The following is a 27,641-nucleotide window of genomic DNA, read 5'->3' on the forward strand; positions in this document are numbered from 1 at the left end:
TATCTATGGTGACACACCTAGATTTGACATGGTAAATTTGCTCTTTATCAGGAGAGAGGTTTATTCTACTTAGCTGAACTCCTCTCCTCAAAGGAGACTGGTGTCTGAGCGCTAGCCCCTGGGAGTATTATATTCATCCACTCTGCCACAGTGACCACACAAAGGATCTGTGCAGTCCTCAGAGTAAGCTCAGATTCTGCAGCATGTCCCTCACCAGGTAACCAGGGAGTCCTAAGCCTGTGGGTTCTCCCACAGTGACATCCCAAAGTCCCAGCCACACCCTGAGCCCTCTCATGCACACATCTCAGCACACAAGCCTCCCACAGTCACGAACACCCAGCTCCCTGTTAGCTCTCCCCACCAGACTCGGGAGTCTCTACTTGGCTGGTTCTGGCACTGAAAAGCTGGTGCAGCTATTGGGTATGTCTGAAATGGTGTCTGCTCTATCATCTTGTACAGGACAGTTGCAGTGTGGTGGGGAGAGAAAAACGTGCCCTCCCTTTTTCTTCCTCTCCTCTAGTTTTGCAGGTATACTATTCCCCATGGAGCTCCAAGAAGGGTTCCCTCTAGGTTCTTCATGCAGCTTTATCGTCAGTGACTTGGGATGCTGGTCATCTTAGTCTAAAAGCAGATGCTATATATTCATCAATTAATTTCTGGGATCTGTATTCCACTCCATTGAGCTATATATATTTTCTTTACCAATACTGTGTAATTTTAATATATATGGCTTTGTAATATGTTTTATAGGCAGGTCTTGTGATGCCTGCAGGTTGACTGACCCTGCCCCCCAAATCCCCATATACACCTTTGGCTAATCTGGATCTTTTTTTTATCTCATGAATTTCAGGATCACTTTTTAATTCTGTAAATAATGTTCTTGATATTTTGATAGTTACTGTGTTGAATCTGTAGACTGCTTTATGTAGTGTAAGTATTTTAATGATATTGACTTCTGATCCATAAGCAGAGGTAACTTCCCAGGTTTTTGTTTCCTTGTTGATTGCCTTCATGAGTGATCTGCAGTTTGCATTGTAGAAATCTTCCACTTCTTTGGTTAAATTTATTCTTATCCATTTGATTTTTGTAGATATTGTGAATGATCTTTTTTCTTGAATTCTCTTTCAAGGAGTTCATCCTTAGTGTATAAAAAAGCTAATTTCTTTTTCCTCCCTAAATGGTCTTGCTAATACTTCCTGTACCCTATTGAAGAAGTGTGGTGTAAGTGGACATTATTATCTTCGTCCAGATCTGATGGGAAGTGTTTTCAACTTTTAAAAGATTTATTTTATTTATTTGAAAAACAGAGTTACAGAGAGGTAGAGACAGAGAGAGAGGTCTTCCATCCGCTGGCTCACTCCCCAGATGGCTGCAACAGCTGGAGCTGTGCCGATCCAAAGTCAGGAGCCAAGAGCTTCTTCCAGGTCTCCCACCTGGTCAGGGGCCCAAGGACTTGCGCAGACCCTATGTTTCTTCTATATCTAATTTGTGTATTTTCTTAAACATGAAGGGGTGTTGAATCTTATCCAACATTGTCTTTGCCTCTATTGAGGTGGCCATATGCTTTTTTATTTTTTAATTTCTTCTTGTGATTTATGTTGTTTATTGACTTGCTATTGTTGAAACACTCTTGATTCTTGGGATAAATTGAAGTTGATCATGATGTCTGATTTTTTATATGGTTTTTTCATTAAGTTTTTTGAGAATCTCTGCATCTTTGTTCAAAAAGGATATAGGTCTGTTTTCTTATTGTTTTGTCTTTTTTGTTTTTGATAAGAGTGACACTAGCCTTGTAAAGTCAGTTTAGCAGGGTTCCATCCCATTTAATATTTTGAAATGGTTTGACTATTACTGGAATAAGTTCCTCTTCAAATGTTTAATAGAATTCAGTAGCAAATCCAAAATGTTTTGGATTTTTACTGGAAGGCAGATGTTTAATTACTGCTGCAATCTTGTTTCTTTTTATTCTTGTAGTTAGATTTATATCATCTTGATTTAATCTTGATAGGCTCTAAGAATCTTCATTTATCCACTTTCTCGACGTTTGTCAGTTTATGTGCACATGCTTGTTCATAGTAGTTTCTTAGCATCCTCTGTTTCAGTTCAAATGACTGCTTTTTCATCTCTAATTTTGTTTGAATGTTTCTCTTTTTTTCTTTGCAAGTCTGGCTAAAGGAAAATCTATTACATTAATCAGCTCAAATATCTTTTTGTTTTATTGATCCTTTGCTTTTTTAAGTTTCAATTTCATTTGTTTCTGCTTTGGACATCATGATTTCTCACCTCTTTCTGGTTTTCCATTTGGTTTCCTCCTGTGTTTCTGTGTCTTTGAGATGCATCACTGGATCTTTGAGACCATTCTGTATTTTACTATAAGTTAATGCTATCAACTTCCCTTTAAAACTGCTTTGGCTGTATCCCATAGATGTTGATAAGTTATGATTTCATTTTATCTCAAAGTTTACAATTTCACTTTTTTCAGTAACTCCTATATTGTTAGGGAACCATTCACAGAGAAAGTAATTGTAGCATGGTTTGAAACAAAGTAACTGTAGCACCCTTTGAAAGAAAGTAACTGCGCAGTCACAGTGGCGTGCAGCTTGAAGGAAAAGTAGAGTAGTAGCCACCCTAGCTGGTAAGATTTGAAAACGGATGGCCTAACTAGATGGCCTAACCACAAACTGTCGTTTCCATGATGATGGGACCCTGGGGGGTGGGAATGTGGGCGGGGATAGCCTCTAGAAACTGTATATAAGGGGACCCTCAGCTGCTGTAAACCAGAGGTTGCTCAGCCTCTCTCCCTGGTCCGTAGTGCCTAGTGCCCGTGGGGAGAAGCTCCTGGTCCCTAGTGCCTAGTGAACTCAGGAGTAGGCTTGAGCGATCTCTCCTCCTAGTCGCCTAGAGTATCCATAAAGTGTGTTTAGCTTGACCTTCCTCAGTCTCCTCGACTCTTCCTTCATGGTAACCTGGCCAGTTCCTGAAGAGGGGAGATCCTGACAGCTGGCGCCTGAACAGGGACCTGAAGTCAGATGGTGGTGAGGAGACGAGCCCTTGAGGAATCATCAAAAGGGTGAGTAGTGGTGGTTGAAAGAGACCACGATGGGTGGGACGTCCCAGTCAAAAGAATATAGACAGGCACTAGTGAGTATAGAAACGGTGAAGGTCCTTCCAGGCCAGGCATCAAGAGGCAAGAAAGTGAAGTGCTACTCCCCAGGAAATATAACATGGGCTTGTAAGCTGGCAGCAGCTTGTACAGGACGGGACCTCCAAGATCTGCAGACCTTGGAAGAGGTAGAAAACCTCCTGGAGGAATTTCTTCAAAAAGGAGAAGGCGCCACAACAGGGAAAGACTATAAATGTGCAGTAGACACCCTTAAGGTGTTAATTTGTTGTGGCAAGGGATTAAATCCAAAAAATACAGGAGATGCCTGTAAGCTCTATGACACCATAGCAGAATGTAGGCAAAAACCTCAGGTTGTTCCCAGAGAGTTAAGCAAGGAAGAAAAAGCAAAAGAACAGTCATCTTACCCGATAATGTTAAGAGGTGGTAGACGAGAATATGAGCCTGTGGGACCTGGACTCATAGCCGCTTGGCTTAAACAAGTTCAGGAACACAGTCTCACACACCCAGCTACCATCACTTATTTTGCGGTAATTTCAGTGAACTTTACATCGATAGACATCAATATGCTACTGAATGTAACTCCTGGCTTTGCAGCAGAGAAACAGCTAATCATAGATAAGATAAAAGAGAAGGCGATGCTATGGGATGAGATGCATCCCCCTCCCCCAGCCGACGCGGCTGGACCAGTGCCACTAACATCAGATCAGATTGGGGAATTGGATTATCACCAGAAGAAGCAGCTGGCCCTAGATTTGCAGATGCCAGAACCCTCTATAGAATATGGGTTCTTGAGGCGCTTCAAGAATGCTAGAGAACTATCAGTGGAGCCCCTAAAGCAGTTAGCATCAGACAAGGGCCCAAAGAACCCTACCCTGAGTTTATTAATTGATTATTTACTCAGATTGATATGGAAACATCTAGAGAGGATTTGAGAACATATTTAAAGGACACCATGAGCATTCAAAATGCTAATGAAGAATGTAAAAAGTTGCTTAGAAATTTAAGACCAGGAGATTTGTTAGAAGAAAAAATGTATGCCTGTAGGGAATTTGGGTCCCCCTCCTATAAGATGGCCATGCTGGCAGAGGTCTTAAAGGCTGGAGATAGACAGCAAGGGTCAAGAAGTTTTCAGGGAACTTGTTACAGATGTGGAAAAAAGGGGCATATGGCAAGAAATTGTAGGAGTGGAGAAAAAACTCCGCTAAAATGCTATGATTGTGGGAGAACAGGACATATGGCAAAAGTATGCAGACAGCCAAAAAACGGGAAAGCGGGGGGCAATGCCCCCCAGACCATGATGGCATCTGCCCAGAATATCCAGTCATCTATCCCGCCATCTGCGACACCCCTGGGGGAAGCACAGATGGAAACCCCTGCGACAGGGATCTACCTAAAACTACCAAAATAGAATTAAAACAAAGACCTACCTTAAAGGTAAACCTAGGGGGGGAAGATATAATAGGACTGTTAGACACAGGGGCTGATTTAACTATAATAAGGGAACAAGAGGCTAAAGGAATAAAAGAAGGGATAACAGAAGGATGGAAAAATATAGAGGGGGTGGGAGGGTGCTCTAAATTACAAAAAATATCACAGATTACACTGAAAGACAAAAAAGGAAGGAAGATAAAGACATCCATTCTAATATCCCCAGATATTCCCATCAATATATTTGGAAGGGATATATTAACGAAGTTAGGGGTAGCCCTAATTATGGCGCAACTCTCTACCCAAATCACCCCAATAAAGATAAAAATGAAAGATCCTAATAAAGGTCCCTTGATTCCCCAATGGCCTTTAACCAAAGAAAAATTAGAAGGAATTAAGGAAATAACAAAAAGACTACTAGAGGAAGGGAAGATATCTCCAGCAGACCCAGATAATCCCTGGAACACCCCAATATTTGTGATAAGGAAGAAATCAGGCAAATGATGAATGTTAATAGATTTTAGAGAACTTAATAAATTAGTAGATAAGGGAAGAGAAGTTCAATTAGGTATTCCACACCCTGGAGGATTACAAAGAAGAAACCAGGTTACTGTTTTGGATATAGGGGATGCTTATTTTACCATCCCTCTGGATAAGGACTTCAGGCAGTGCACTGCCTTTACCATCCCAGAGGTTAATAATCAAGGTCCAGGCCATAGGTATGTTTGGAATTGCCTCCCACAAGGTTTTGTATTAAGTCCCTTGATTTACCAAAGTATACTAAGGGACATACTAGAGCCCTGGAGACAACAACACCCAGAAGTAGATCTTTATCAATATATGGATGATATATATATTAGGTCCAATCATTCCATAGAAAAACTCAGAAAAATGCTTTTAGAAAAGGGATTCGAGACACCAAATGAGAAATTACAAGAACAATATCCCTATTCATGGATGGGGTACTTGTTGCACCCAAATAAATGGATATTGCAAAAACTAGAGTTGCCAGAACTTCAGAGAAGCCCACCCTAAATGAACTACAAAAGTTAGTAGGACTCTTTAATTGGATGACCCAAGCAGTTCCCGGAATTAAGACAAAACCTTTTACTCTTGTGATGAAGGGAAACCAAGAGTTAAATAGTATCAGGGAATGGACCCCCAAAGCAAAACAGGAGTTAGGGACTATAAGGAGGCTATTACAAGAACACAAAACTTTAAGCTCCTGGACCCCAGCAAGGAAGTTTACTGTACAGTTATGATGAGAGGTAACACCATAAATTATAAAGTGCACCAAGGATCTGATATCCTTTGGGTAGGTAGACAGGAATTTCCAAAGGTATTGACAGCATCTAATCTAACTAGAGCCCTAAAATGTCTACATAAAATCAGACAAGAATGCATTATTCAAATAGGGCAAGAACCTACATATAGGTTACCTATTAAAAAAGAGGATTTAGATGTTATGATTCAGGAAGACCCCTACTTGCATTGGGTACCACAGATTGGATGTATCCATGTGCCTTTAATGCTTAGAAGGGTGCTAAGCAGTCTTCAAGGTCATCCCATGCCAGGACCTACTTACTGTGTTGATGGAGGAAGCAAACAGGGGCAAGGAAAATATGGCTTTTGGAGATCAGATGGAGTTAAACTAGTTAAGGAGAGTGAGGGAAGTAATCAAGAATTAGAAAAAAGAGCCATGTTGCTAGCCCTTCAAGAAGGACCCCTGATAATGAATATAGTTACGGATTCCCAATATGTATATACATTAACTGAGGCCAGACTCCTACCTGTAAATATTGAAGAACCCTTGCTTAGAACCATACTAGAAGCTATAGAAAGTAAAGAAGAAATTTATATCCAATGGGTGCCTGGACATAAGGGAATCCCAGGCAAAGAAAATATTGACAAATTAGTTTCACAAATAAATACAACTCAAATAAACCTGGTAGTACAAGGTGGCCACATTAAGGAAAAAGAACCAGAACAGATTGGATACTCCATAAGTGCCCCCAAAAGATCTGGTACTTATGCCAAAGGTAATAGAGACCCTTAACCTTCAAACACAAATTACCATAATCCCAGGACAGTGGGGGTGGATAACAGAAACATCAGAGATGACTGAGGCCAAAGTAAGGGTAGTTGGAGGTTTCATCAGCCCAGGAGATCAAAATCCTTTAAAGATAAGATTGGTTAACCTATCCCAAAAAATAGTATATGTAAAAGCAGGACAACAGTAGCTCAGTTATTTTTAATGCCAGTCCTCCATGACATAGTAAGGCACCAAACATCTTTTTTCTAGAACATATTGAGACAGCCACGGATGATCATGCTAAGTGGCATAGTGATGTGTCATACTTGAGACAACAATTCAGCTTACCAAAAATTGTAGCAGAACAAATAATAAAGAACTTCCCCAAGTGTGTACATAAAAGAGGAACTACTCCTCAAATTAGTAGATCAGGGCTAGGACTGTGGCAAATGGATGTGACCCACTGTGAGGCCCAGCTAATTCTGGTAGCCATTGAGACATCTACTGGCCTTCTATGGGCTAAGCTAATTCCTAAGGAGACTGCTCAGGAAACAGTATGAGGAATATTAGAACTACAGAATCTATTTCATATCCAAGCACTCCATACAGATAATGGCCCTAACTTCACAGCAGAAAGGGTCACAGGATTGTGCCGATATTTAAATTTTGATCATACCACAGGCACACCCTATAATCCACAGTCACAAGGAATGGTTGAGAGAGCCAATCAATCCTTAAAACAAGAAATGGATAAATTTGCTGATGTAGTTCAAACCGTTGAAGCACGGCTACAATTGGCTCTTATCGCCCTTAATCAAAAGAAAAGGGGAGGAATAGGGGGCTATACCCCTACTGAAAGATATATTCATCAGAGATGGCAAGAACTAGAGCAAACGCTCCAACTCCAGAAATTTAAAGATAAAAAACTCTTCCTTTTATAGATTACCAAACAGTAAAGACTGGAAAGGGCCCACTACCATCCTTTGGAAAGGAGAAGGAGCAGTAGTGATCGACACACCTGAAAAGGGGATTATTAGCTTGCCCCAAAGACATGTTAGGATGGTTCCAGCCCCAGGACCTCAAGACTTGGGAATTTCCAATTAGGCACTAATGGAATATCAATTGCAATTATTCTGTCAAAAGAACTCATATGTTTGTAAGATGCTTTTTACAGAAAGAATTAGGGATTTCATATTCCAGAGCTAGGACTAAAGAACTCCAGAAATGGCAACAGCAGCAGCAAACGGAGATGGGACCCAGATAAAGGTAAGTCAATTGAAGGTAAGCAAACGATTAAATGATTTAAAATATTAGGTAATTTAATGAGATTGTGGGAATCATCTTAATTATATTGCCAAGGATAAAAACAGAACAAGTGTTAGGCCTAGTAGAAAACCCACCAGCCTATACATACCCTGATATTAATAATTTGCTCTTTTATTTGTAAAAATGGCTCAGAGCAAAGATATATTATAGGTAGACCTCCAAGTAGCAATCAGTCAACACATTGTTTTTGGCAGGCAGGATATGAAATGTTTCACAAACATTTTGTAAAAATTCCAGTAAGGGAAGACCCAGGAAATTGGACAGGTAGAACAGAAGGGGAAGTATTGTATGCTAGATGCACACACTCATTAGATTCTAAAAAGGAGCTCAGTTGCTGTATGAGAGGCCTGAAATGGGAAGAGAGAATGATAACATTCTTGGCTCCATATATGGTGGTAAAAGCAACTTCCTTCACATATGTACCAGTAAATATGTCTGATTTGACTATACCAATAAAACCTATGCACAAAAAAAGAGACTTTGGAGTAACAGCAGCTATTGCCGCTATAGCGGTGTCAGCAGCCACAGTAGCTGGCGCTGTGACTGGAGCACTGGCTCTAAGCACTACACAACTACAGGGAGATGCTTTGGAATCCCTCCTGAAGGTAATTCAGGAGCAGCAGGCTCAGCTAGGTGACCAGTCAGCACTGCTTAAGACGCATGCTATGGGGCTCCAGATGCTCGAAGCACGCATGGTACAAATAGAACAGATAATTACTATACTAGCTTTGGAAAGAGAACTCAAGTGTGAAGCAATTGGAAGAGTTTGCATTACCACCATTCCATGGAACAATCTATCCATTCCTAATGCAACGCAACTAGCTGATATGTTCAAACACAACCATTCTACCTGGCTAGAGTGGGTAAACGCAACAGCTCATCTTGAGGCTAACATTACTGAGAGCGCTCTACAGATAATACAGCTTCAACATATAGCGGCATTTAAGATAGGTCAAGTCAGAACAGTGGAACAGACAATAAATACTCTGACTGACACAGTTTCCTCTTGGCTCCCATCCTGGAAATGATTTAAAATAGAAGCAATATTCTGTATGGTTCTTGTATGCTTGCCTACCTTACAGCACCTCTTCTCAATTGGACAGAATTTTATGAAGGGATACCTAGCCCTCCGAAAGGAACCCAGCCCGCCAGAAATAGAAGAGGAAAAGGAAGATCCCGAATCTGGAAATCAATCCGGAATATGCTCAAGAATGTTCATCCCCTTGGCCCAGCTGCTCAATGGGCTTTGCAGGACTACGAGCGCATTTAAAGAAAAGAAAAGGGAGGACTGTTAGGGAACCATTCATGGAGAAAGTAATTGTAGCACCGTTTGAAACAAAGTAACTGTAGCACCCTTTGAAAGAAAGTAACTGTGCAGCCGCAGTCGCAGTCGCGCCCAGCTTGAAGGAAAAGTAGAATAGTAGCCACCCTAGCTGGTAAGATTTGAAAACGGATGGCCTAGAGGGCCTAACCACAAACTGTCATTGCCTTGATGATGGGACCCTGTGGGGTGGGAATGTGGGCGGGGCTAGCTTCTAGAAACTATATAAAGGGACCCTCAGCTGCTGTAAACCAGAGGTTGCTCAGCCTCTCTCCCCGGTCAGTAGTGCCTAGTGCCCGCGGGGAGAAGCTCCTGGTCCGTACTGCCTAATGTCCACAGGAGTAGGCTTGAGCGATCTCTCCTCCTAGTCGCCTAGAGTATCAATAAAGTATGTATAGCTTGACCTTCCTCAGTCTCCTCGACTCTTCCTTCATGGTAACCTGGCCAGTTCCCGAAGGGGGAGATCCTGACACAAAGGAAGCTCCTGGTTCCTGGCTTCAGATCAGCACAGCTCTGGCCATTGTGGCCATCTGGGGGTAAGACAGTGGATGAAGACCTCTCTGTCTCTACCTATTTCAAATAAATAAAATAAATCATAAAAAAGAATCACTATGGTACATTGTGCACCTCCCTGTGTGCCACTCACCAGACAGCTGCCTGGGGAGTTTTGGATTCCACCCAAAGACTCTTCTTCTAGGTGTAACAATAGATTATTCCTAGAAACCAAAGAAACAATCTTCCTTCCCCAGAGAAGCTACTGTATCATTTGCAACTAGATTTGGTTAGACAGGTCCCAGGGGAGCATGAACAATTTAGCTCCTCCATTCCAAGAGTATCTCAATGAAGCTGTGACCATGGATCTAATCTGGGATGAGAACACACTAGTACATCACCACTAGCAGTTCAGCCATCAGACAGAGAGCTTGGACAAACTATTTCAGCACTGTGCAGGGCATTTTGCAAGGAGGGAATCTAATGCCTGGCCAGACTCACAGGCTCAGGCAAGGCGGAAACGTGTTGAGATCTTCGGGTCATCATAGCTCAGGGGTCTACCCAGGTGTGGCTGATGGACAGTCAACATGGAGGAATCAGCTCATCTAAGGAAAAACCAGGGTGTCTTACTGCTCCTACCGATCCCCGAAACAGGTGAGTTAATTTTATTCTGACCACAATTGGCCTCATTGCGGATTACACAGGCACACATTTCAACTGTGCTCCTGTTCTGCGAGACAAAGTATCTCCCTGTGCTCTACTTTGATTTGTTCTTTGTCTTCTTAGGCGAGTTTGCTTTATCTACCCACCAAGCTTGTGCATTCAGGGTACACTGCCATTTCTTTCATCTTTACAAAACCACACTGCCTGACACCTTAGCATAATTCAGATCCTCAAGATTTCTGTGGAAATTAACCAGAAATGCCAATGTAAGTAGAAACAACAGAATGCAGAAATCTCCATGTTTGCATCTGTTGAATCTATTTAACCATCCATTCATCCCTCTATGTATCTGGCATTTGCCTGTATTGGCAAAGAAAGATGCATTATACAGCTACTGACACTCCTGAGTCATTTGGGGAGGATCCCAGGGACCAACATGTCCATGTCCCCATCTGGAGACCCAGGAGAGCCATTCATTCAATTCTAGGACACTATCAGAGTATTAGTCAGTTATCTAAGGCACTAAGGTAGGAGGGTCCGCTCCTGCTCACGGACTGAGTAGCCCTTTTGCTCCACTCAAACCTCACCAGGAAGGGCGATTTCCCTGACAAAGTCTACAGATGTTAAACCTAGCCAGAAGTACCCACACAGAAACATCAAATTTATGCCTGGCCAAATGTGTGGGCACTTGGTGGCCCCGTTCAGTCATTACATAAAATCACCTTTCATACTAGGATCAAACATGAAATGAAACACCAGGAGTAAGGCAGGCCTTTGCATTCACAGCCATAACAGTTGATATGCATAGGCAGACAGGAGGAGGAAGGGCTGGAGGGGAGAAGGGGTGAAAAAGACAGGCAAGGGGAGGGGCTCACTGGAGGACAGGAAGATGGAGAGTTTGGAAACACCAGGAATCAGAAGACAAGACAGGGCTGGTGCTGTGCTGCAGCGGCTTAATGCCCTGGCCTGAAGGGCCAGCATCCCTATTGGCACTGGTTCAAGACCCGGCTGCTCCACTTCTGATCCAGCTCTCTGCTATGGCCTGGGAAAGCAGAGGAAGATGGCCCAAGTCCTGGAGGAAGCTCCTGGCTTCAGGATCGACACAGCTCCAGCCGTTGCGGCCAATTGTGGATGGAAGACCTGTGTGTGTGTGTGTGTGTGTGTGTGTGTTTGTAAAACTCTGACTTTCAAATAAATAAATCTTCAAAAAAAAGCACAACAATGTCATAAGGATGAACAGCACTGTGGCATAGCAGGTAAAGCTGCCACCTGCAGTGCCAGCATCCCATATGGGTGCCAGTTCAAGACCCAGCTGCTCCACTTCCGATCCATCTCTCTGCTAAGGCCTGGGAAAGCAGTAGAAGCTGGCCCAAGTCCTTGGGCCCCTGTATCTGCATGGGAGACTCAGAAGAAGCTCCCAACTCCTGGCTTCAGATCAGCACAGTTCTGGCCATTATGGCCAACTGGGGAGTGAACCAGCGGATGGAAGACTGACATCTCCCTCTCTGTCTCTGCCTCTCTGTCTGTCTCTGCCTCTCTCTCTGCCTCTCTCTCTCTGCCTCTCTCTGCCTCTCCTTCTCTGTGTAACTCTTTCAAATACATAAAAAAGGCATCAGCAGAAAGAGTAAAACTTCAGACTAAGCACAGCCCCCTGAAGCGGAGCCCTGAGCTCTAGCTCAGTCCCTCACCCTCACCCCATTGTGACCAGCACTGCAACCAGGGCGAAGTTTCCTGAACTCAGGAAGCAGCTCTGCTAGCTGCTAGATGTGCAGCCTTCTCCAAACAACCCTCTCATGTGGGCAAAATGTATGCTTTCATGGCAAGGAAACTGCGGTCCCTGCCTTCTCTCATCCCTGGGGGTCTTTGAAGCTCAGGACAGCCCAGGAAACCACAGGCACATAATGAAGGCAAGACCACGCATGTTTGCCTCTCGGGGAACACACACACACACCACGGGCAGCCCTCCATTGGCTGAAAGATGATTCCTAAAGCTTGGTCTGTGTGAGAAACAGCCTCACTCATTCACTCAAGCGATGGACTCGACTCAGTGAGTGCAAGAAGAGCGAGACCCAACTTCCGATCTTGCAACGCTTTGTGCCAGCACACTGGGAGCAGGTTCCAGAAAGCTATTTATTTCCTAGCAAGCAGATCCCTCCCCCAGTTCCTCATTGGCTGAGTAACAACAGCGTGACAATCTTCCTGGCATTTGCTTCAGCTGTTTGGCCACAACCTTCCTGGGTCCCTAAAAACTCAGGTGCACGGAATCTACCATTCTTACTTTGAAAATGCACCAAGTGTTTACTTCTCACAGGGAGGAATAGTGAAGAGGAGTTCTTGGGCAAGGCACCTTTGTGCAGAGCAGTATGTGTGAGGGGTGAACAAGGGCTTGTCTAGGAGAAGATATACTATATTGGCTAACACAAATCTGCACTCATGTAGAAAACTCACACTCTCATCTGAGGGAAATCATCTCCCACTCCTGAATATGACCCGGAAAGGGTCTATTGTAAACTGCCTGCATGTCTGTATCCTCCGGCAAATTACAAATTCCCAAACACACCCCCCGGCAGTCTTAGCCTAGTACTTCTCCTAGTGGTGGCACAGATTCCAAGAAGTAGCTTGGGGGTTTTGCCCCCACATGCTTGAAACAATGGGATTCAGACTCATCTCTGTGCCTTGGTTGTCAGCTTCTAAGCAGATGTGTTTCCAGCTCCCATTCCATGACAAGCAAAGTCCCGTATCATCCACGCCCACCCACACTCCAACACTGGAGCCCACAAAGAACTGTGGGCTGTGTTTTGGGCCCTTGTGAGACTTGTTGTCTCCCACAGTGCACATCAGGAGGAAGCTGAAATCAGGACTGGACCAGATGTAAACCCAGGAAATCCTATGTGGGATGTAGACACCAAGAGGTGACTTATTGCTGCCCCAGGAATCCACCTTTTACTCCTACAACACTTAGAGGGAATTACATAAAATTAATTATACACAGGCAAGTTTGTGCACACAAGGCATGACTATGTTATCAATAACAAGAAAAGCAGTATTGGACCAAGGCACACAGGAGCAGAATTTGTGTATGCTATTGTAGGTGGCATCGACTCAGACTAAGGGGCTATATATTTAGGATGCTGTATGTGATCTCAGTATCAACATATTTTTGATAATCTTTTAGAGATTTATTTTTATTTATTTGAAAGGCAGAGTTACAGGGAGAGAGGGGGAGAGAGGCAGATCTTCTATCCACTGGGTCACTACCCAAATGGCCTCATGGCTGAAGCTGGCCCTGACCAAAGTCAAGAGCCAGGAGCCAGGAGCTTCTTCCAGATCTCACATGGCTGCAGGGGCCCAAACACTTGTGCCATCCTCCACTAATTTCCCAGGTGCATTAGCAAGGAGCTGGACTGGAAGTGGAGCAGCCAGGACTTGAACTGGTGCCGATATGGGATGCTGGCATTACAGGCAGCAGCATTACCTGCTACATCACAAACACCAGCCCCTAGATAATTTTTGTGTACATGGGGGACAAGTTCAAGGGCATTTAACTAGCTGTGAGCCAAAGCTGCACCAAGGGTGCTCGAGGCTGGCCAGGATGCCACACGGCCCCTCAGGGCTCAGGCTGTGAGCACCTCCAGGCAGCAGTGGAGGTCAGGACACATCAGAATGAACTTTGAAAAATGGATTTGAGGGGCCAGTACCATGGTGTAGCAAGTTAAGCCTCTGCCTGCAGCACCGGCATCCCATATGGGTGCCAGTTCAAATCCCAGCTGCTGCACTTTTGATCCAGCTCCCTGCTGATGCACCTGGGAAAGCAGCAGAGGATGGCCTAAGAAATGGAAATGCAACAAACACAACAATGCACCTCAAGGACCGCAAAAAGCAAGAAAATCCCAGAGTTAGAAGACAGAAATAATATCAGAACTGAAACATGAAATAAAATTTTTTTAAAAAGATGAGTTGCAGGCGTGCACCTTCCGGATAGGTTAACGCCGGCGAGACCTCAGAGACACCAGACGCGTTTATCGGCTTTTCAGCTTCCACTTTATTTTTTAGCAGACTCGGGTTACATGTCGCGAACGCCCGCTGTCTTTGCCTCCTCCAACCCTCTTATATATCCCCCTCCCACCGTCCACCTGTTTATATATGATTCACGGAAAACATGTTACCAAATCAGCAAGAAACAAAACTTAGTAAATGTGGGAAACATGCAATAACAGGATGCTTAAAGTCAAAACAGGATCTTGCGGTTAGCAACGGGCAGGGTGGAAAAAGCCCAGCACTAAACTTCTTGTGCTTGTACATGTCGGGAGGGGCACAGCTGGCCAGGCTGTCCCATTCCCCGACATCTCCCCCTTATTTCTTTGCAAAATGGAGTGGTACTGTGCCTGTCTTAGGTGACCAACAGCATCTATCGGGCTTATCCGTCATTGGCACATGAACATGAGGTGTGGAGGGAGCGTTCATGCCCTGTCTTAGGTTGCCTTGAAGACCTCTCAGAACTTACCCATCTTTGACTACTGGTCCAGCAGATTCAGCCACACCTGAATCTGTCTATTTTGCATGGGGTACTGGTTATTGAATGTTAGCATGGCTTATTTAACCACCATTTGCATATTACGCTGACGCCTGAACAGCCCTTGCGAGATCCGAACAATAATTGATCCTGTTATAAGCACAACAAGAGCCAACCCTATAATAGCGGCCCATTGTTTAATTGGATTCCAACTACCATTTAACATGCTACCCAAAAGATGGGACTGATTAGCGGCAAATGAAAAGTGGTTGTAGGGGTAGGCGGTAACACAAACTGCAGTAGATCGAATAACACAGGGTATGCCAGCCAGGCCTGATCTTGCAATAAATCCGTTCATTGAGTTAACAGCTGAATAGCAGTATATCATCAAGTGCCTGGGCGGTAGATCTTGTGATGCTATCAAGTGTGGACAGTGTGGAGGTTTGGCTCACGGCCATGCCAATAGTGGCCACACCAGCTGATAACGCCGCAATTACGGTAATGACAACTGCGGTGACCCCAAAGTCTCTCCTGTGTCAAATAGCCATTGAGAAGTCCTTCTCAGACACCGCAACTGGTACAGGAATCCAAATGGGAATCCGCACAACCACCAATATTTCCGCTTCATTTAAATTTACTTTAACACATGAGGAAATAACTCCTGTAGTGCAAGTATTATTAGTAGCATTACAGCGACACCAAAAGAAGGGATGCTGAAGGCAAACAGGGGATGATACATGGGTTTCATTGGGTGATGAAAAGGCAAATCATAGCCAGTGCCACAGCTCACTAGGCTAATCCTCCACCTTGCAGCGCCGGCACACCGGGTTCTAGTCCCGGACAGGGCGCCGGATTTTGTCCCGGTGGCCCCTCTTCCAGGCCAGCTCTCTGCTGTGGCCAGGGAGTGCAGTGGAGGATGGCCCACGTGCTTGGGCCCTGCACCCCATGGGAGACCAGGAGAAGCACCTGGCTCCTGCCTTTGGATCAGCGCGGTGCGCCGGCCACAGCGTGCTGGCCGCGGCAGCCATTGGAGGGTGAACCAACGGCAAAAGGAAGACCTTTCTCTCTGTCTCTCTCTCTCACTGTCCACTCTCTGCCTGTCAAAAAAAAAGGCAAATCAAGAAAGTGCAAAGAAATTAACATTAAGGAGCAACAGGGAATCGATCAGAGGTGGACAGGCATCTGGAGAATTGGGGGTGCCTGAGAAGTGCAAGAAGGAAGTGGATTGGTAGGAGGGTAAGGAGCAAATGGTCTGTGACACTCCTGGCACCTGAGAGGTAGCGACTCAGATCGAAAGGCTATAAGTTCCCCTGTAATATTGGCTGTATAAGAACTACCTGACTCATTCCAGTTGATAACATCTCCCATGGAATAAGTGGCCAAATTAATACATGGTGTAGGAAAGCCGGTATAATTATAACCACAAAGATCTGCACCAAACTTAGGCTTATGGAAGCATAGCGCTCCCGAAAGGTGGATGGGTAAGTTAACCTGGCCCTGATGGGAAGAATTGACAAGACTGTTGTAAGGCACTCCGAATCTTTCACCTATGGTAGAGTTATGCAAATACACAACTGGCAGAAGGTTAGAAGAATTAGAAACAGGTAGAAGGAGAGGTAGGGCTCTCAAGAGACCCCAATACTCATCCAGCTTGGCCATCGTCGGTGACAGTGGCGTCATTATTAGTAGGATTGGGATCACGATCATCTTGCCACTCTATTGTTCTTGTCCGTCTTTCTGGAGTCCATGTTGGATTTTTTTCTTCCTGTGGGAGAAAACAAACAGCGCCTCGTACCCTTCTTATTAATGGGTATGGGCCTTTCCATTTGTTATCTTGTGGGTCTTTCCACATAATCATTTTTCTAACGGGTGGCTGAGCTTCTGTCAGTTCATGGGGTTTATAACTACTGGGGGTCTGTTCCGAGATTACATAACGTTCTGCCGGGGGGAGACCATCATCTTTTTTATTTAAAAAATTTATGGTAAGTAAGGCGAGGTTGAGAATGTCTTTAGGGGAATGGGATAGTGCCCCTATTCCCCCTTTTTGTTTTAATATAAAATTTTTCAGATACAGATTAGTGCGTTCCACAATGGCTTGTCCAGTAGGGTTATATGGGATGCCGGTTAAATGAGAGATATGAAAAGTTGCTAAAAACTCAGCAAAAGCCTTAGAAGTATAAGCAGGTCCATTATCAGTTTTTATTATATTAGGAATTCCCCAAGAAGCAAAACATTGTAACATATGTTGCATTACATGGGAGGCAGACTCTTTGGCGGCGGCGGTAGCCATAACTACTCCTGAGTAAGTATGCACCATAACATGGACACAGGATAGCTTGCCAAAGGCAGGGATATGCGTTACATCCATTTGCCAAATGTGACATGGATAAAGGCCCCGGGGATTAGCTCCAGTGGGCATAGTAACAGGCTGATGAATAACACATTTTTCACAATTTTGGACAATAGATTTAGCTTTATGAATAGGGATATTAAACCTCATACTTAAGGTCTTACTATTAACATGCCAAAGTTTGTGATATTCCATTGCCTGTTCCATGGCAGTGCAAGCTAAAAGGAAGCGGCAATGTTGATCGGCAAGGGCGTTTCCCGCGGTGAGAGGACCTGGCAGAGAGGTATGTGCTCTAATATGGGTGATAAAAATGGGATCTGATCTCCTAAATAAAGCGTGCTGAACAAGCTCAAAATAAGGAAACACTGTAGAACTTTTGGATATTAACGAAGGGGAGCCTAGCCTCTTAACAGCATTAACAACATATAAGCTATCAGAAACGATATTAAGAGGACCCTCAACCATATTTAATAACTTAGCCACTACAGCTAGCTCTGCATGTTGAGGTGAGGGAGACGCAGTAACTGCATGATGCACCTGACCTTGTAAAATAGCCACCCCAGTACCTCCTTTTGCTCCATCAGTAAAAGCTATGGGTGCTTTGGGAATGGGATTAGAATAAACTCTTTTAAAATAGTGTAAGGGTACCGTGTTGCAAAATCTAATAAAGGGATGATTGGGATAATGGTTATCTACACTTATGTCAAGGGTGATGGTGATGTGGGACCATTGCCAAGTTTCCTTAGCCCACTCCTGAATGACTACAGACTCTAATGGAAGAATGCAGGACTGTGGTCTTCTCCCTGCAATTTCTACGACTCAGTGGATGGCTTGTAAAACTAAATTTCCCATAGCCTCCACATAGGAGGTAATAGATCTGGGCATATGGTTATGTGGGTATATAGACAACAACGGTCCTTCTTGCCAGAGTAAAACATAGGGATAATGACTTTGTATGAACAACAAAATACTTAAGGGCATAGTGGGGGTCACACCACTGCATAGCGGTGCTCTTAAGGTGCTGTTCAAAAATTTTTAATACTGGTTTTGCCTCCTTTGTAAGTTGTCTGGGTGAATTTAGGCATGCATCACCTTCCAGAAGTCAGAACAAAGGGTGCATTTCTTCAGTAGTCATTTTACAATAAGGCCGAATCCAGTTTAAATTTCCACACAATTTCTGTAAGTCATTTAAGGTTTTAACATGATGAGTGGAGATATTAAAATCAAGAGGCTTTACTGTGGTAGGGGTAATCCGTAGTCCTAAATATTTTTTTTCTTTTTTTTTTATCTTTTATTTAATGAATATAAATTTCCAAAGTACGACTCATGGGTTACAATGGCTTCCCCCCCATACCGTCCCTCCCACCAACAACCCTCCCCTTTCCCACTCCCTCTCCCCTTCCATTCACATCAAGATTCATTTTCAATTATCTTAATATACAGAGGATCAGCTTAGTATACCTTAAGTAAGGATTTCAACAGTTTGCTCCCACACAGAAACGTAAAGTGAAAAATAATAGATGATTTTTTTTAAATGATGATGAAATCAGATCAGACCTATTGTCATGTTTAATCCCAGTGAGAGTCAAGTTGGGAATTGATAATTTCTTTTTTTTTTTTTTACAGACGATCAGTTTAGTGTACATTAAGTAAAGATTTCAATCGTTTGCACCCCCATAGAAACACAAAGTGAAATATACTGTTTGAGTACTCGTTATAGCATTAAGCCTCAGTGTACAGCACATTAAGGACAGAGATCCTACATGAGGAGTAAGTGCACAGTGACTCCTGTTGTTGACTTTACCAATTGACACTCCTGTTTATGGCATCAGTAATCTCCCTATGCACCAGTCATGAGTTTCCAAGGCTATGGAAGCCCCTTGAGTTCTCCGACTCTTATCTTGTTTAGACACGGTCATAGTCAAAGTGGAGGTTCTCTCCTCCCTTCAGAGAAAGGCACCTCCCTCTTTGAAGACCTGTTCTTTCCACTGGGATCTCACTCACAGAGATCTTTTTGCCAGAGTGTCTTGGCTTTCCATGCCTGAAATACTCTCATGGGCTTTTCAGCCAGATCCGAGTGCCTTTAGGGCTGATTCTGAGGCCAGAGTGCTATTTAGGACATCCGCCATTCTATGAGTCTGCTGAGTATCGCACTTCCCATGTTGGATCACTCTCCCCTTTATTTATTCTATCGGTTAGTGTTAGCAGATACTAGGTAGTCCTAAATATTGTACTGCAAGAACTCGTTGAATCTTTTCAGGGGATAAGATAAGATTATAATTGTTAAGGCCGGCGCCGCGGCTCACTAGGCTAATCCTCTGCCTAGCGGCACCGGCACACCGGGTTCTAGTCCCGGTTGGGGCGCCGGATTCTGTCCCGGTTGCCCCTCTTCCAGGCCAGCCCTCTGCTGTGGCCAGGGAGTGCAGTGGAGGATGGCCCAGGTGCTTGGGCCCTGCACCCCATGGGAGACCAGGAAAAAAAGCACCTGGCTCCTGGCTCCTGCCATCGGATCAGCACCGTGCGCTGGCCGCAGCGCGCTGGCCGCGGCGGCCATTGGAGGGTGAACCAACGGCAAAGGAAGACCTTTCTCTCTGTCTCTCTCTCTCACTGTCCACTCTGCCTGTCAAAAAAAAAGATTATAATTGTTTAGGGATTTCTCTAATGCAAAGAAGGCTTTATCTAATTCTTCCTGGTTGAGAGCAGCCAATAGAATATCACCCATGTAGTGTACTATTATCATTTGTGGAAATAATTTTCTTACAGGTGCAATAGCCTTAGCAACATATATTTTTTTTTATCTTTTATTTAATGAATATAAATTTCCAAAGTACGACTCATGTGTTACAATGGCTTCCCCCCCCATACCGTCCCTCCCACCCACAACCCTCCCCTTTCCCACTCCCTCTTCCCTTCCATTCACATCAAGATTCATTTTCGATTATCTTAATATACAGAAGATCAGCTTAGTATACCTTAAGTAAGTATTTCAACAGTTTGCTCCCACACAGAAACATAAAGTGAAAAATAATAGATGATTTTTTTTTTAAATGATGATGAAATCAGATCAGACCTATTGTCATGTTTAATCCCAGTGAGAGTCAAGTTGGGAATTGATAATTTCTTTCTTTTTTTTTTTTTTTTTTTTTTTTTTTTTTTTTTACAGAAGATCAGTTTAGTGTACATTAAGTAAAGATTTCAGTCGTTTGCACCCCCATAGAAACACAAAGTGAAATATACTGTTTGAGTACTCGTTATAGCATTAAGCCTCAGTGTACAGCACGTTAAGGACAGAGATCCTACATGAGGAGTAAGTGCACAGTGACTCCTGTTGTTGACTTTACCAATTGACACTCCTGTTTATGGCATCAGTAATCTCCCTATGCACCAGTTATGAGTTTCCAAGGCTATGGAAGCCCCTTGAGTTCTCCGACTCTTATCTTGTTTAGACACGGTCATAGTCAAAGTGGAGGTTCTCTCCTCCCTTCAGAGAAAGGCACCTCCCTCTTTGAAGACCTGTTCTTTCCACTGGGATCTCACTCACAGAGATCTTTTTGCCAGAGTGTCTTGGCTTTCCATGCCTGAAATACTCTCATGGGCTTTTCAGCCAGATCCGAGTGCCTTTAGGGCTGATTCTGAGGCCAGAGTGCTATTTAGGACATCCGCCATTCTATGAGTCTGCTGAGTATCTCACTTCCCATGTTGGACCACTCTCCCCTTTATTTATTCTATCGGTTAGTGTTAGCAGGTACTAGACTTGTTTATGTGCTCCCTTTGACTCTTAGTCCTTTCATTATGATCAATTGTGAACTGAAATTGATCACTTGGAATAGTGAGATGGCATTGGTACATGCCACCTTGATGGGATTGAACTGGAATCCCCTGGTATGTTTCCAACTCTACCAATTGGGGCAAGTCATGCTCGGGCTGACTTGCCCCAATTGGTAGCAACATATATTTGACATAATGTGGGACTATTAGTCATTCCTTGTGGCAATACTGTCCATTCAAAATGAGCATTGGGTCCTATATGATTTATAGAGGGAATTGTAAAGGCAAAACGTTGTCTATCTTCCTTGGCTAGGGGGATAGAGAAAAAACAATCCTTTATATCAACTACTATTAGTTTCCATTCTCTAGGTAGCATGGTTAAAATGGGGAGGCCGGGTTGAGTGGCCCCCATAGGTTGCATTTGTTTATTTATAGCTCTTAAATCATGAAGTAGGTGATATTTACCTGATTTCTTTTTAATCACAAAGATAGGAGTATTCCAAGGAGAAGTAGATGGCTGAAGATGTCCTGCCCCTAATTGTTCCTCTACTAAGGTTTTTACAGCAGCCAATTTTTCTTCTGTAAGGGGCCACTGCAAAATCCACACTGGCTTAGAGGAGAGCCAAGTTATAGGGATTGGCTGCAGTGTGGTGGCCCCTCCTGGGAACCCAGTCCATGCCTGTCCTTTTCTCCTTTTGGACTAATGGGCGTTGTAATACCTTGTTCCCTAGCTCCCAGGCCTCCACCTTTATATCCCATTCATGTCATGATGTTCCACGCAGCCTGCGATCCTTTTGTTTTCTCTTTTCATTAGTCAAGGTAAGTCTTAGTTCCTGTAGGACATCTCGTCCCCAAAGGGTAACTGGCAGCTTACAGATATATGGTTGGAACTGTCCAGAATGGCCTTCATTGTCGGTCCAAGTGAGGATGCTGGCACTCCTAGGTGGAGCATGGGTAGTACCCAACCCTACCAGTGTATTCTCTGACTCTTGTGTTGGCCAGGAGGGAGGCCAGTCATCTGCGTCTATAATACTTACATCACCCCAGTATCTAACAAGCCTTGTATTGTTTTTCCCTGAATGACAAGAGGCCAAAGTGGTCTGTTTCCCAATGATAAGGAGAGTGCTGCAAAATTACTTCCTTGTTTAGCTCTCTAATATTTTGCCAGCATAGTAGTTGTGCTAAGGGTCTGTCATTATCTACGATAGCTGCACCTAAGGTGGCTTGAACGATAACTTTAGGTTTGCATGTGGGGAAAGTTACTATTGCTGGCTGAATTTGGAGTCTGTGCTGAAAATTGGTGGCTCGTCCAATCACTAGTCTGAAGCCAGTATTGGGAAGAGAATTTTTAGTAGGGACTACATCAATGATTTGAGGACCCATAGCTGGAGTTAATATTTGAGACTCTGTTGGCCGCAATTCGAAACAGCTTACTGTTCCTGATCCCCTTTTTTTGATTGCTGGTGCACCCAATTTTGCTTCGGGCCCTGTGTGGTGGGGCCCCTCTCCCATTTTTTGACTCCTGGAGAATGGGGTTTCCTGCTCTATCAGTCTTAGAATAACAATCACTGGCCCAATGATTACCTTTCCCACATTTAGGGCATAATCCTGGCTGTCATTTGTTGGGCTTATGTTGTCTACATTCCTTTTTTACATGTCCAGGCTGGCCGCAAGCGAAACATTTGTGGTCACTCGCTCTATTGGCCTTAGCCATTGCCATAGCAGCATGAGCCCCAGAGGCAACATCATCCATGACATCTCTGCAAATTTTCATAAAGGTAGGGATGTCCTTATGTTGCCAAGGCCTTAGCGCGGAGCAACATGTCTTATTAGCATTTTCATATGCCAGTCGTCTCAGCAAGGGTGCGGCCTCTTCAGGAGACTCAAACAGATTGCCCGCAGCTTCATAAAGGTGGTTAATAAAATCTGCATAAGGCTCAGTCGGTCCTTGTATTATCTTAGTAAGACTGTGTTTAACTTCCCCTTTTTTTGGCACTACCTTCCAGGCCCTCAAGGCTATATCTCTTATTTGTTGTAATACCTCCCAGGGACACCGAGCTTGCACCACTTCTGCATGGAATGCTCCCTCTCCATTTAACATGTCCTCATTCCAGGCAGGTTGTCCATCAGCTGAGTTTTGTGCCGCCTGAGTACGAGCTAGTTCCCTATAAGCAGCTGACCATAAGAGATAATCTCCCCCTGAAAGGACCGCCTTGCAGACATTTCTCTAATCTTCAGGGACTAGGCCCTGAGTGCCTAAGGTTCCTAGGATCGCTTTGGTGAAGTTAGCATGTGGCCCGTAGAGAGTCACTGCTTTGCAGCTCTTTTAATGCTGTAAAGTTGACCGGAGTCCACCCGCGATTTCCTTGGCGGTCTTCGGTCACTGGAAAGATCTGATGGGGGTTAAAGAACTCTTCCCAATTTGGTTTCAGGCGCCGCGGTGGGTGGGGAGTTGATTCCCCAGTATTTATAAGAAAAGCAGCTTCATCGTCATTACGAGCACTTTCGTTTTCAAGTATTTGCCTTCTAGTCTGCTTCTCCGGCCCAGACTCTAAAACTATGGGCCTCATCTCGCTTGAAGCATTGCCGGCAAAACAGCAACAGCACATAGGATGAGGGGGCAGTTCGTAAGGAGGAGCGGAGGGCATTAAGGGCAACTCGGGGTAAAGTGGAGGCAATTCCAGCGTCTGCAGATGTTTCGCTTTTGGTCGGGCTCCTCCGCTTGCTTCCATCCTTTGTTACTCTATATTGTCTCCTTTTTTGCTACTATCAAGGGAGTCTTCGCTGAGCTCCTCCAGTAGTTTGGAGCCTTCATCTAAGAGTTCCCTGACCTGGTCACCCTCTGACCGTAAGGCAGTATCTATCAGATACCACAAGTGGATCACTCCCTCCTCGACTCCAGCATTTCGCAATTCATGTCCCACCCGTCTCCACCAAACCTGTGATAAATCTCCTTCTTCAACAAACCAAGGACAAGTTTTATATAGTATCCTAGTAAAATTGCACACAGCTACACTCTTTACAGGCATACCCGTTGCCTTTAAAAGGCGGCTAATCAATAGGTGCATTTTCGTGGTGGACTGTGTGTTCCCCATTGTACCGCGGTATTCCTAGACTTTTTCCCCTAGACTCCCGTCTATAGACTTTTTTTTTCTTACCTTCTTTCCGCGTCGCAGCGATCTGAGTCACGGCACCAGTTGCAGGCATGCACCTTCCGGATAGGTTAACACCAGCGAGACCTCGGAGACACCAGACGCGTTTATCGGCTTTTCAGCTTCCACTTTATTTTTTAGCAGACTCGGGTTACATGTCGCGAACGCCCACTGTCTTCGCCTCCTCCAACCCTCTTATATATCCCCCTCCCACCGTCCATCTATTTATATATGATTCACGGAAAACATGTTACCAAATCAGTAAGAAGCAAAACTTAGTAAATGTGGGAAACATGCAGTAACAGGATGCTTAAAGTCAAAACAGGATCTTGTGGTTAGCAACGGGCAGGGTGGAAAAAGCCCAGCACTAAACTTCTTTTGCTTGTACATGTCGGGAGGGGCACAGCTGGCCAGGCTGTCCCATTCCCCAACAATGAGTGGATCAGGTTTTTTGAAAAGGTGAACAAAATTTGTATTTATTTTTATTTTTTGAGGTCTGAAACACAATCTTATTCATTTGTTGTTATTAAACCTTAGTTTTGACTGGACTCAGATTTAGCAGTAGACGCTCTCAGAGAAGACAGCCCACATCTCCCGGCAATCCGTTCCTGGCATTTTTCTTTGGCCTCCTCCATTCTCTTGGCTGAGAGTTTAGCATATTCTGCAGCCTCCTCTTTGTTCTCCTTAGTACACTGTTTCTTCAGAGCAATTCACCGGCGTCTGTGTCGCAGGACACGTGGAGTAACTAGACGCTGAATCTTGGGTGCTTTGGTCCTAGGTTTCTTACCCTGTTTAAGGGCTTTTCTTACAACATACTGGCATACATCATCTTCTTTAGAGAAACTGAAACGCTTATGAATTCTGCTGGCTCTTTTAGGACCCAGGCGACGAGGCACCGTGGTATCTGTCAATCCAGGAATATCTCTCTCTCTCTCTCTCTCTCTCTTTTTTTTTTACAATGACCAAGTTGAGAACACTCAAACTGGCATCAACAATGCAGCCCCGAACTGATTTGAGCTTTCTTTCTCCAGTTCTCCTTGGTCAGTAACAGGAATGCCCCTTATTCAGCAGAAGGTGGACCCGCCCATGGGTCAAGACACCTTGCTTCATGGGAAAACCTTGTTTGTCATTCCCACCACTGATCTGGACCACATAACCCTTCCATTCTTCACCCAGGGTGTCGGCAGCAACTTCTGTGGCCATACACTTCTCATAGAAAGTACGAAGTTTACGTTCATCGTCCACTTGGATGAGTTTCTGGCAGCCAGTGGCTGGGAAGGAGGTATTCAGCTTCATTTTGAAGCAGCTGGCCACTTCGGAGGCTAAATTTTATTTAAGGTATACAAGTTTCATGTATTTCCTATATACAGATCTAGGAACATAGTGATATTCCCCATCCTTCCCTCCCTCCCACCCACGCTCCAACCCTTCTTCCTCCTCCCTCTCCTATTTCCATTAATTTTTACAAAAATCTATTTTTAGTTTACTTTATACTCCTAAGGGTAACTCTACACTAAGAGTTCAGGTAGTATGAAGGAAAAAATACTGTTGTGGGGGCTGGTGCTGTGGCACAGCAGGTTAAAGCCCCAGTCTGCATTGCAGGCATCCCGTAAGGGTGCAGGTTCAAGTCCTAGCCACTCCACTTCTGACCCGGCTCTCTGCTGTGGCCTGGGAAGGCAGTGGAAGATGGCCCAAATCCTTGGGCCCCTTTACCCACGTGGGAGACCTGGAAGAGGCTCCTGCTTTGGATCAGCACTGCTTCAGCCATTATGGCCAACTGGGGAGTGAACCAGCAGATAGAAGACTTCTCTCTGCCTCTGTTAGGGTCATTTCTGGGCCAGGGGCATCTTCAGGCGAAGTCATTTTCAGGAAAGGGCATCTGGGTGAGGGTCATTGCTGGCAGGGGCTTCCAGGCAAGGGCATCTTCGGGCAAGGGTCACTTCTGGGCCAGGGTCATCTTCAGGTGAGGTCAATTTCAGGGATGGCATCTGGGTGAGGAGGGCATCTGGGTGAGGGGCATTGCTGGGTGGAGGCACCAAGGCAAGGGCAAGGGTCAATCCTGGGGCAGGGGTATCATGGGTAAGGGCAGTCTGGGTGAGGTTCACTTAGGGCCAGGGGGCATCATGGGAGAAGGCATCTGGGCGAGGAGAGCATCTGTGTGAGGGTCATTGCTAGGCAGGGGCACCTGGGCAAGGGCATCTTGGGCAAGGGTCACTCTGGACCAGGGACAGCATCGTCCCAGGGCCCAGGGTCTGCTGTGCTGCGGGTGGGCACTGCACAGGGCAGCAGGGCCTGCCAGCAGTGGGCAGCCTGCTGTGCTGTGCTGTACTGAGCATTCAGTGGGGTGAAGAGGCCTCTTCCAGGCTGGTCTTATTACACTGTGACTCCAGGGGCACTGCCGTGTGTGTGTGTGTGTGTGTGTGTGTGTGTTTATGAGTATTTATAGATTGTCGCTCCCCCTCTTCATGGAGGAATGACACTAAGCCCTGCCTAGGCTTCCTATCCGAGTCATGGCACCATTATGTCGCTCCCCGTCTTCATGGAGGAATGACAGAGGACCCTGTGCTGTTCTTTTGTCTGCTCGCCCCTCCCCGGGTTTGCTGCTGGTTCTTCCTGGGTTGGCTACCGTCCCTTCCACCTCCGTGGAAGGGCGGTTCCCCCTGCCACTTTCCCCACTTCCGCGGGGGAGCGGCACACCACCAGCCGGCTCTCTCGGGGGCTGCACAGGTGTTCCTTCAGATAGATGTTCCTGGTGCATGTTGTCTCTCTCCTCCTTTATAGTCCTCTTCCACCAATCCCAACTCTGCTACCCACAACGCCTAGTACGCTGCTCTCCTCCAATCAGGAGCAGGTCCTGCTGTTTATTGGTTGAACTGGAGGCAGCTGTGTAGAAGCTATTTCCTCCTCTCCCAGCGCCATATTGTGGGAGAGCAGATGCATAGAATAAGTCTTAATTCCAGTAACATAGTCTAGTCCGAGTTGCTCCCCACAGATCCCCCTTTCTTTTTATTTTTGGCGTTGATACGCGCCTGTCTTTGGTGCCCCGCGGCACACACTCTGCTCTGCTTGCTAGAGTTGCCCATAGGTACTTACAAGCCCTACCAATCAGGCAAACCGAATCCGGGTCCTCTCTTTGCCATGTTGTGAGGAGGTTTTTAGGCGCTGATGCATGCCTGTGTTCGGTGCCCTGCAGTGCATGCTCTGCTCTGCTAGAACTGCCTGCAGGTGCTTACAAGCCCTACCAATCAGGCAAACCGAATCCGAGCCTTCTCATTGCTGTATTGTGGGGAGACTTATTGATGTTGATAACGTGCCTGTCTTTGGTGACCTGCAGCCGCCCACAGGTGCTCATCACCTTACTAATCAGGCAGACCGAATCCAAGCTCTCTCATTGCCGTGTTGTGGGGAGGCCTTATTTTTCTCTATTTCTCTACCTCCGGGCATTCCTATTTCTCCTATTTTACTTCTATCT

The 27,641-nt window shown here is 45.0% G+C and overlaps 1 long non-coding RNA gene and 1 pseudogene across 1 annotated transcript in view; one reads left to right on the forward strand and one right to left on the reverse strand.

The window, feature by feature from the left end:
- The window catches only part of LOC149120297 (uncharacterized), a 34,781-nt gene extending 25,403 nt beyond the window's left edge, over positions 1-9,378 (forward strand). Inside the window, exons 2-4 of the long non-coding RNA XR_016225698.1 lie at positions 2,975-3,070; positions 7,785-7,850; positions 9,014-9,378. This is a non-coding gene — a long non-coding RNA (uncharacterized LOC149120297). The remainder of the gene's footprint in view (positions 1-2,974; positions 3,071-7,784; positions 7,851-9,013) is intronic.
- A 15,324-nt stretch (positions 9,379-24,702) lies between these two features.
- On the reverse strand, positions 24,703-25,468 carry LOC138847049 (small ribosomal subunit protein eS6 pseudogene; annotated as a pseudogene).
- Positions 25,469-27,641: the final 2,173 nt, after the last annotated feature.

This window comes from Oryctolagus cuniculus, chromosome 19 (assembly GCF_051225735.1).
Source record: "Oryctolagus cuniculus isolate XC-2025 breed Fujian yellow rabbit chromosome 19, ASM5122573v1, whole genome shotgun sequence".
Taxonomy (NCBI): Eukaryota; Metazoa; Chordata; class Mammalia; order Lagomorpha; family Leporidae; genus Oryctolagus; species Oryctolagus cuniculus.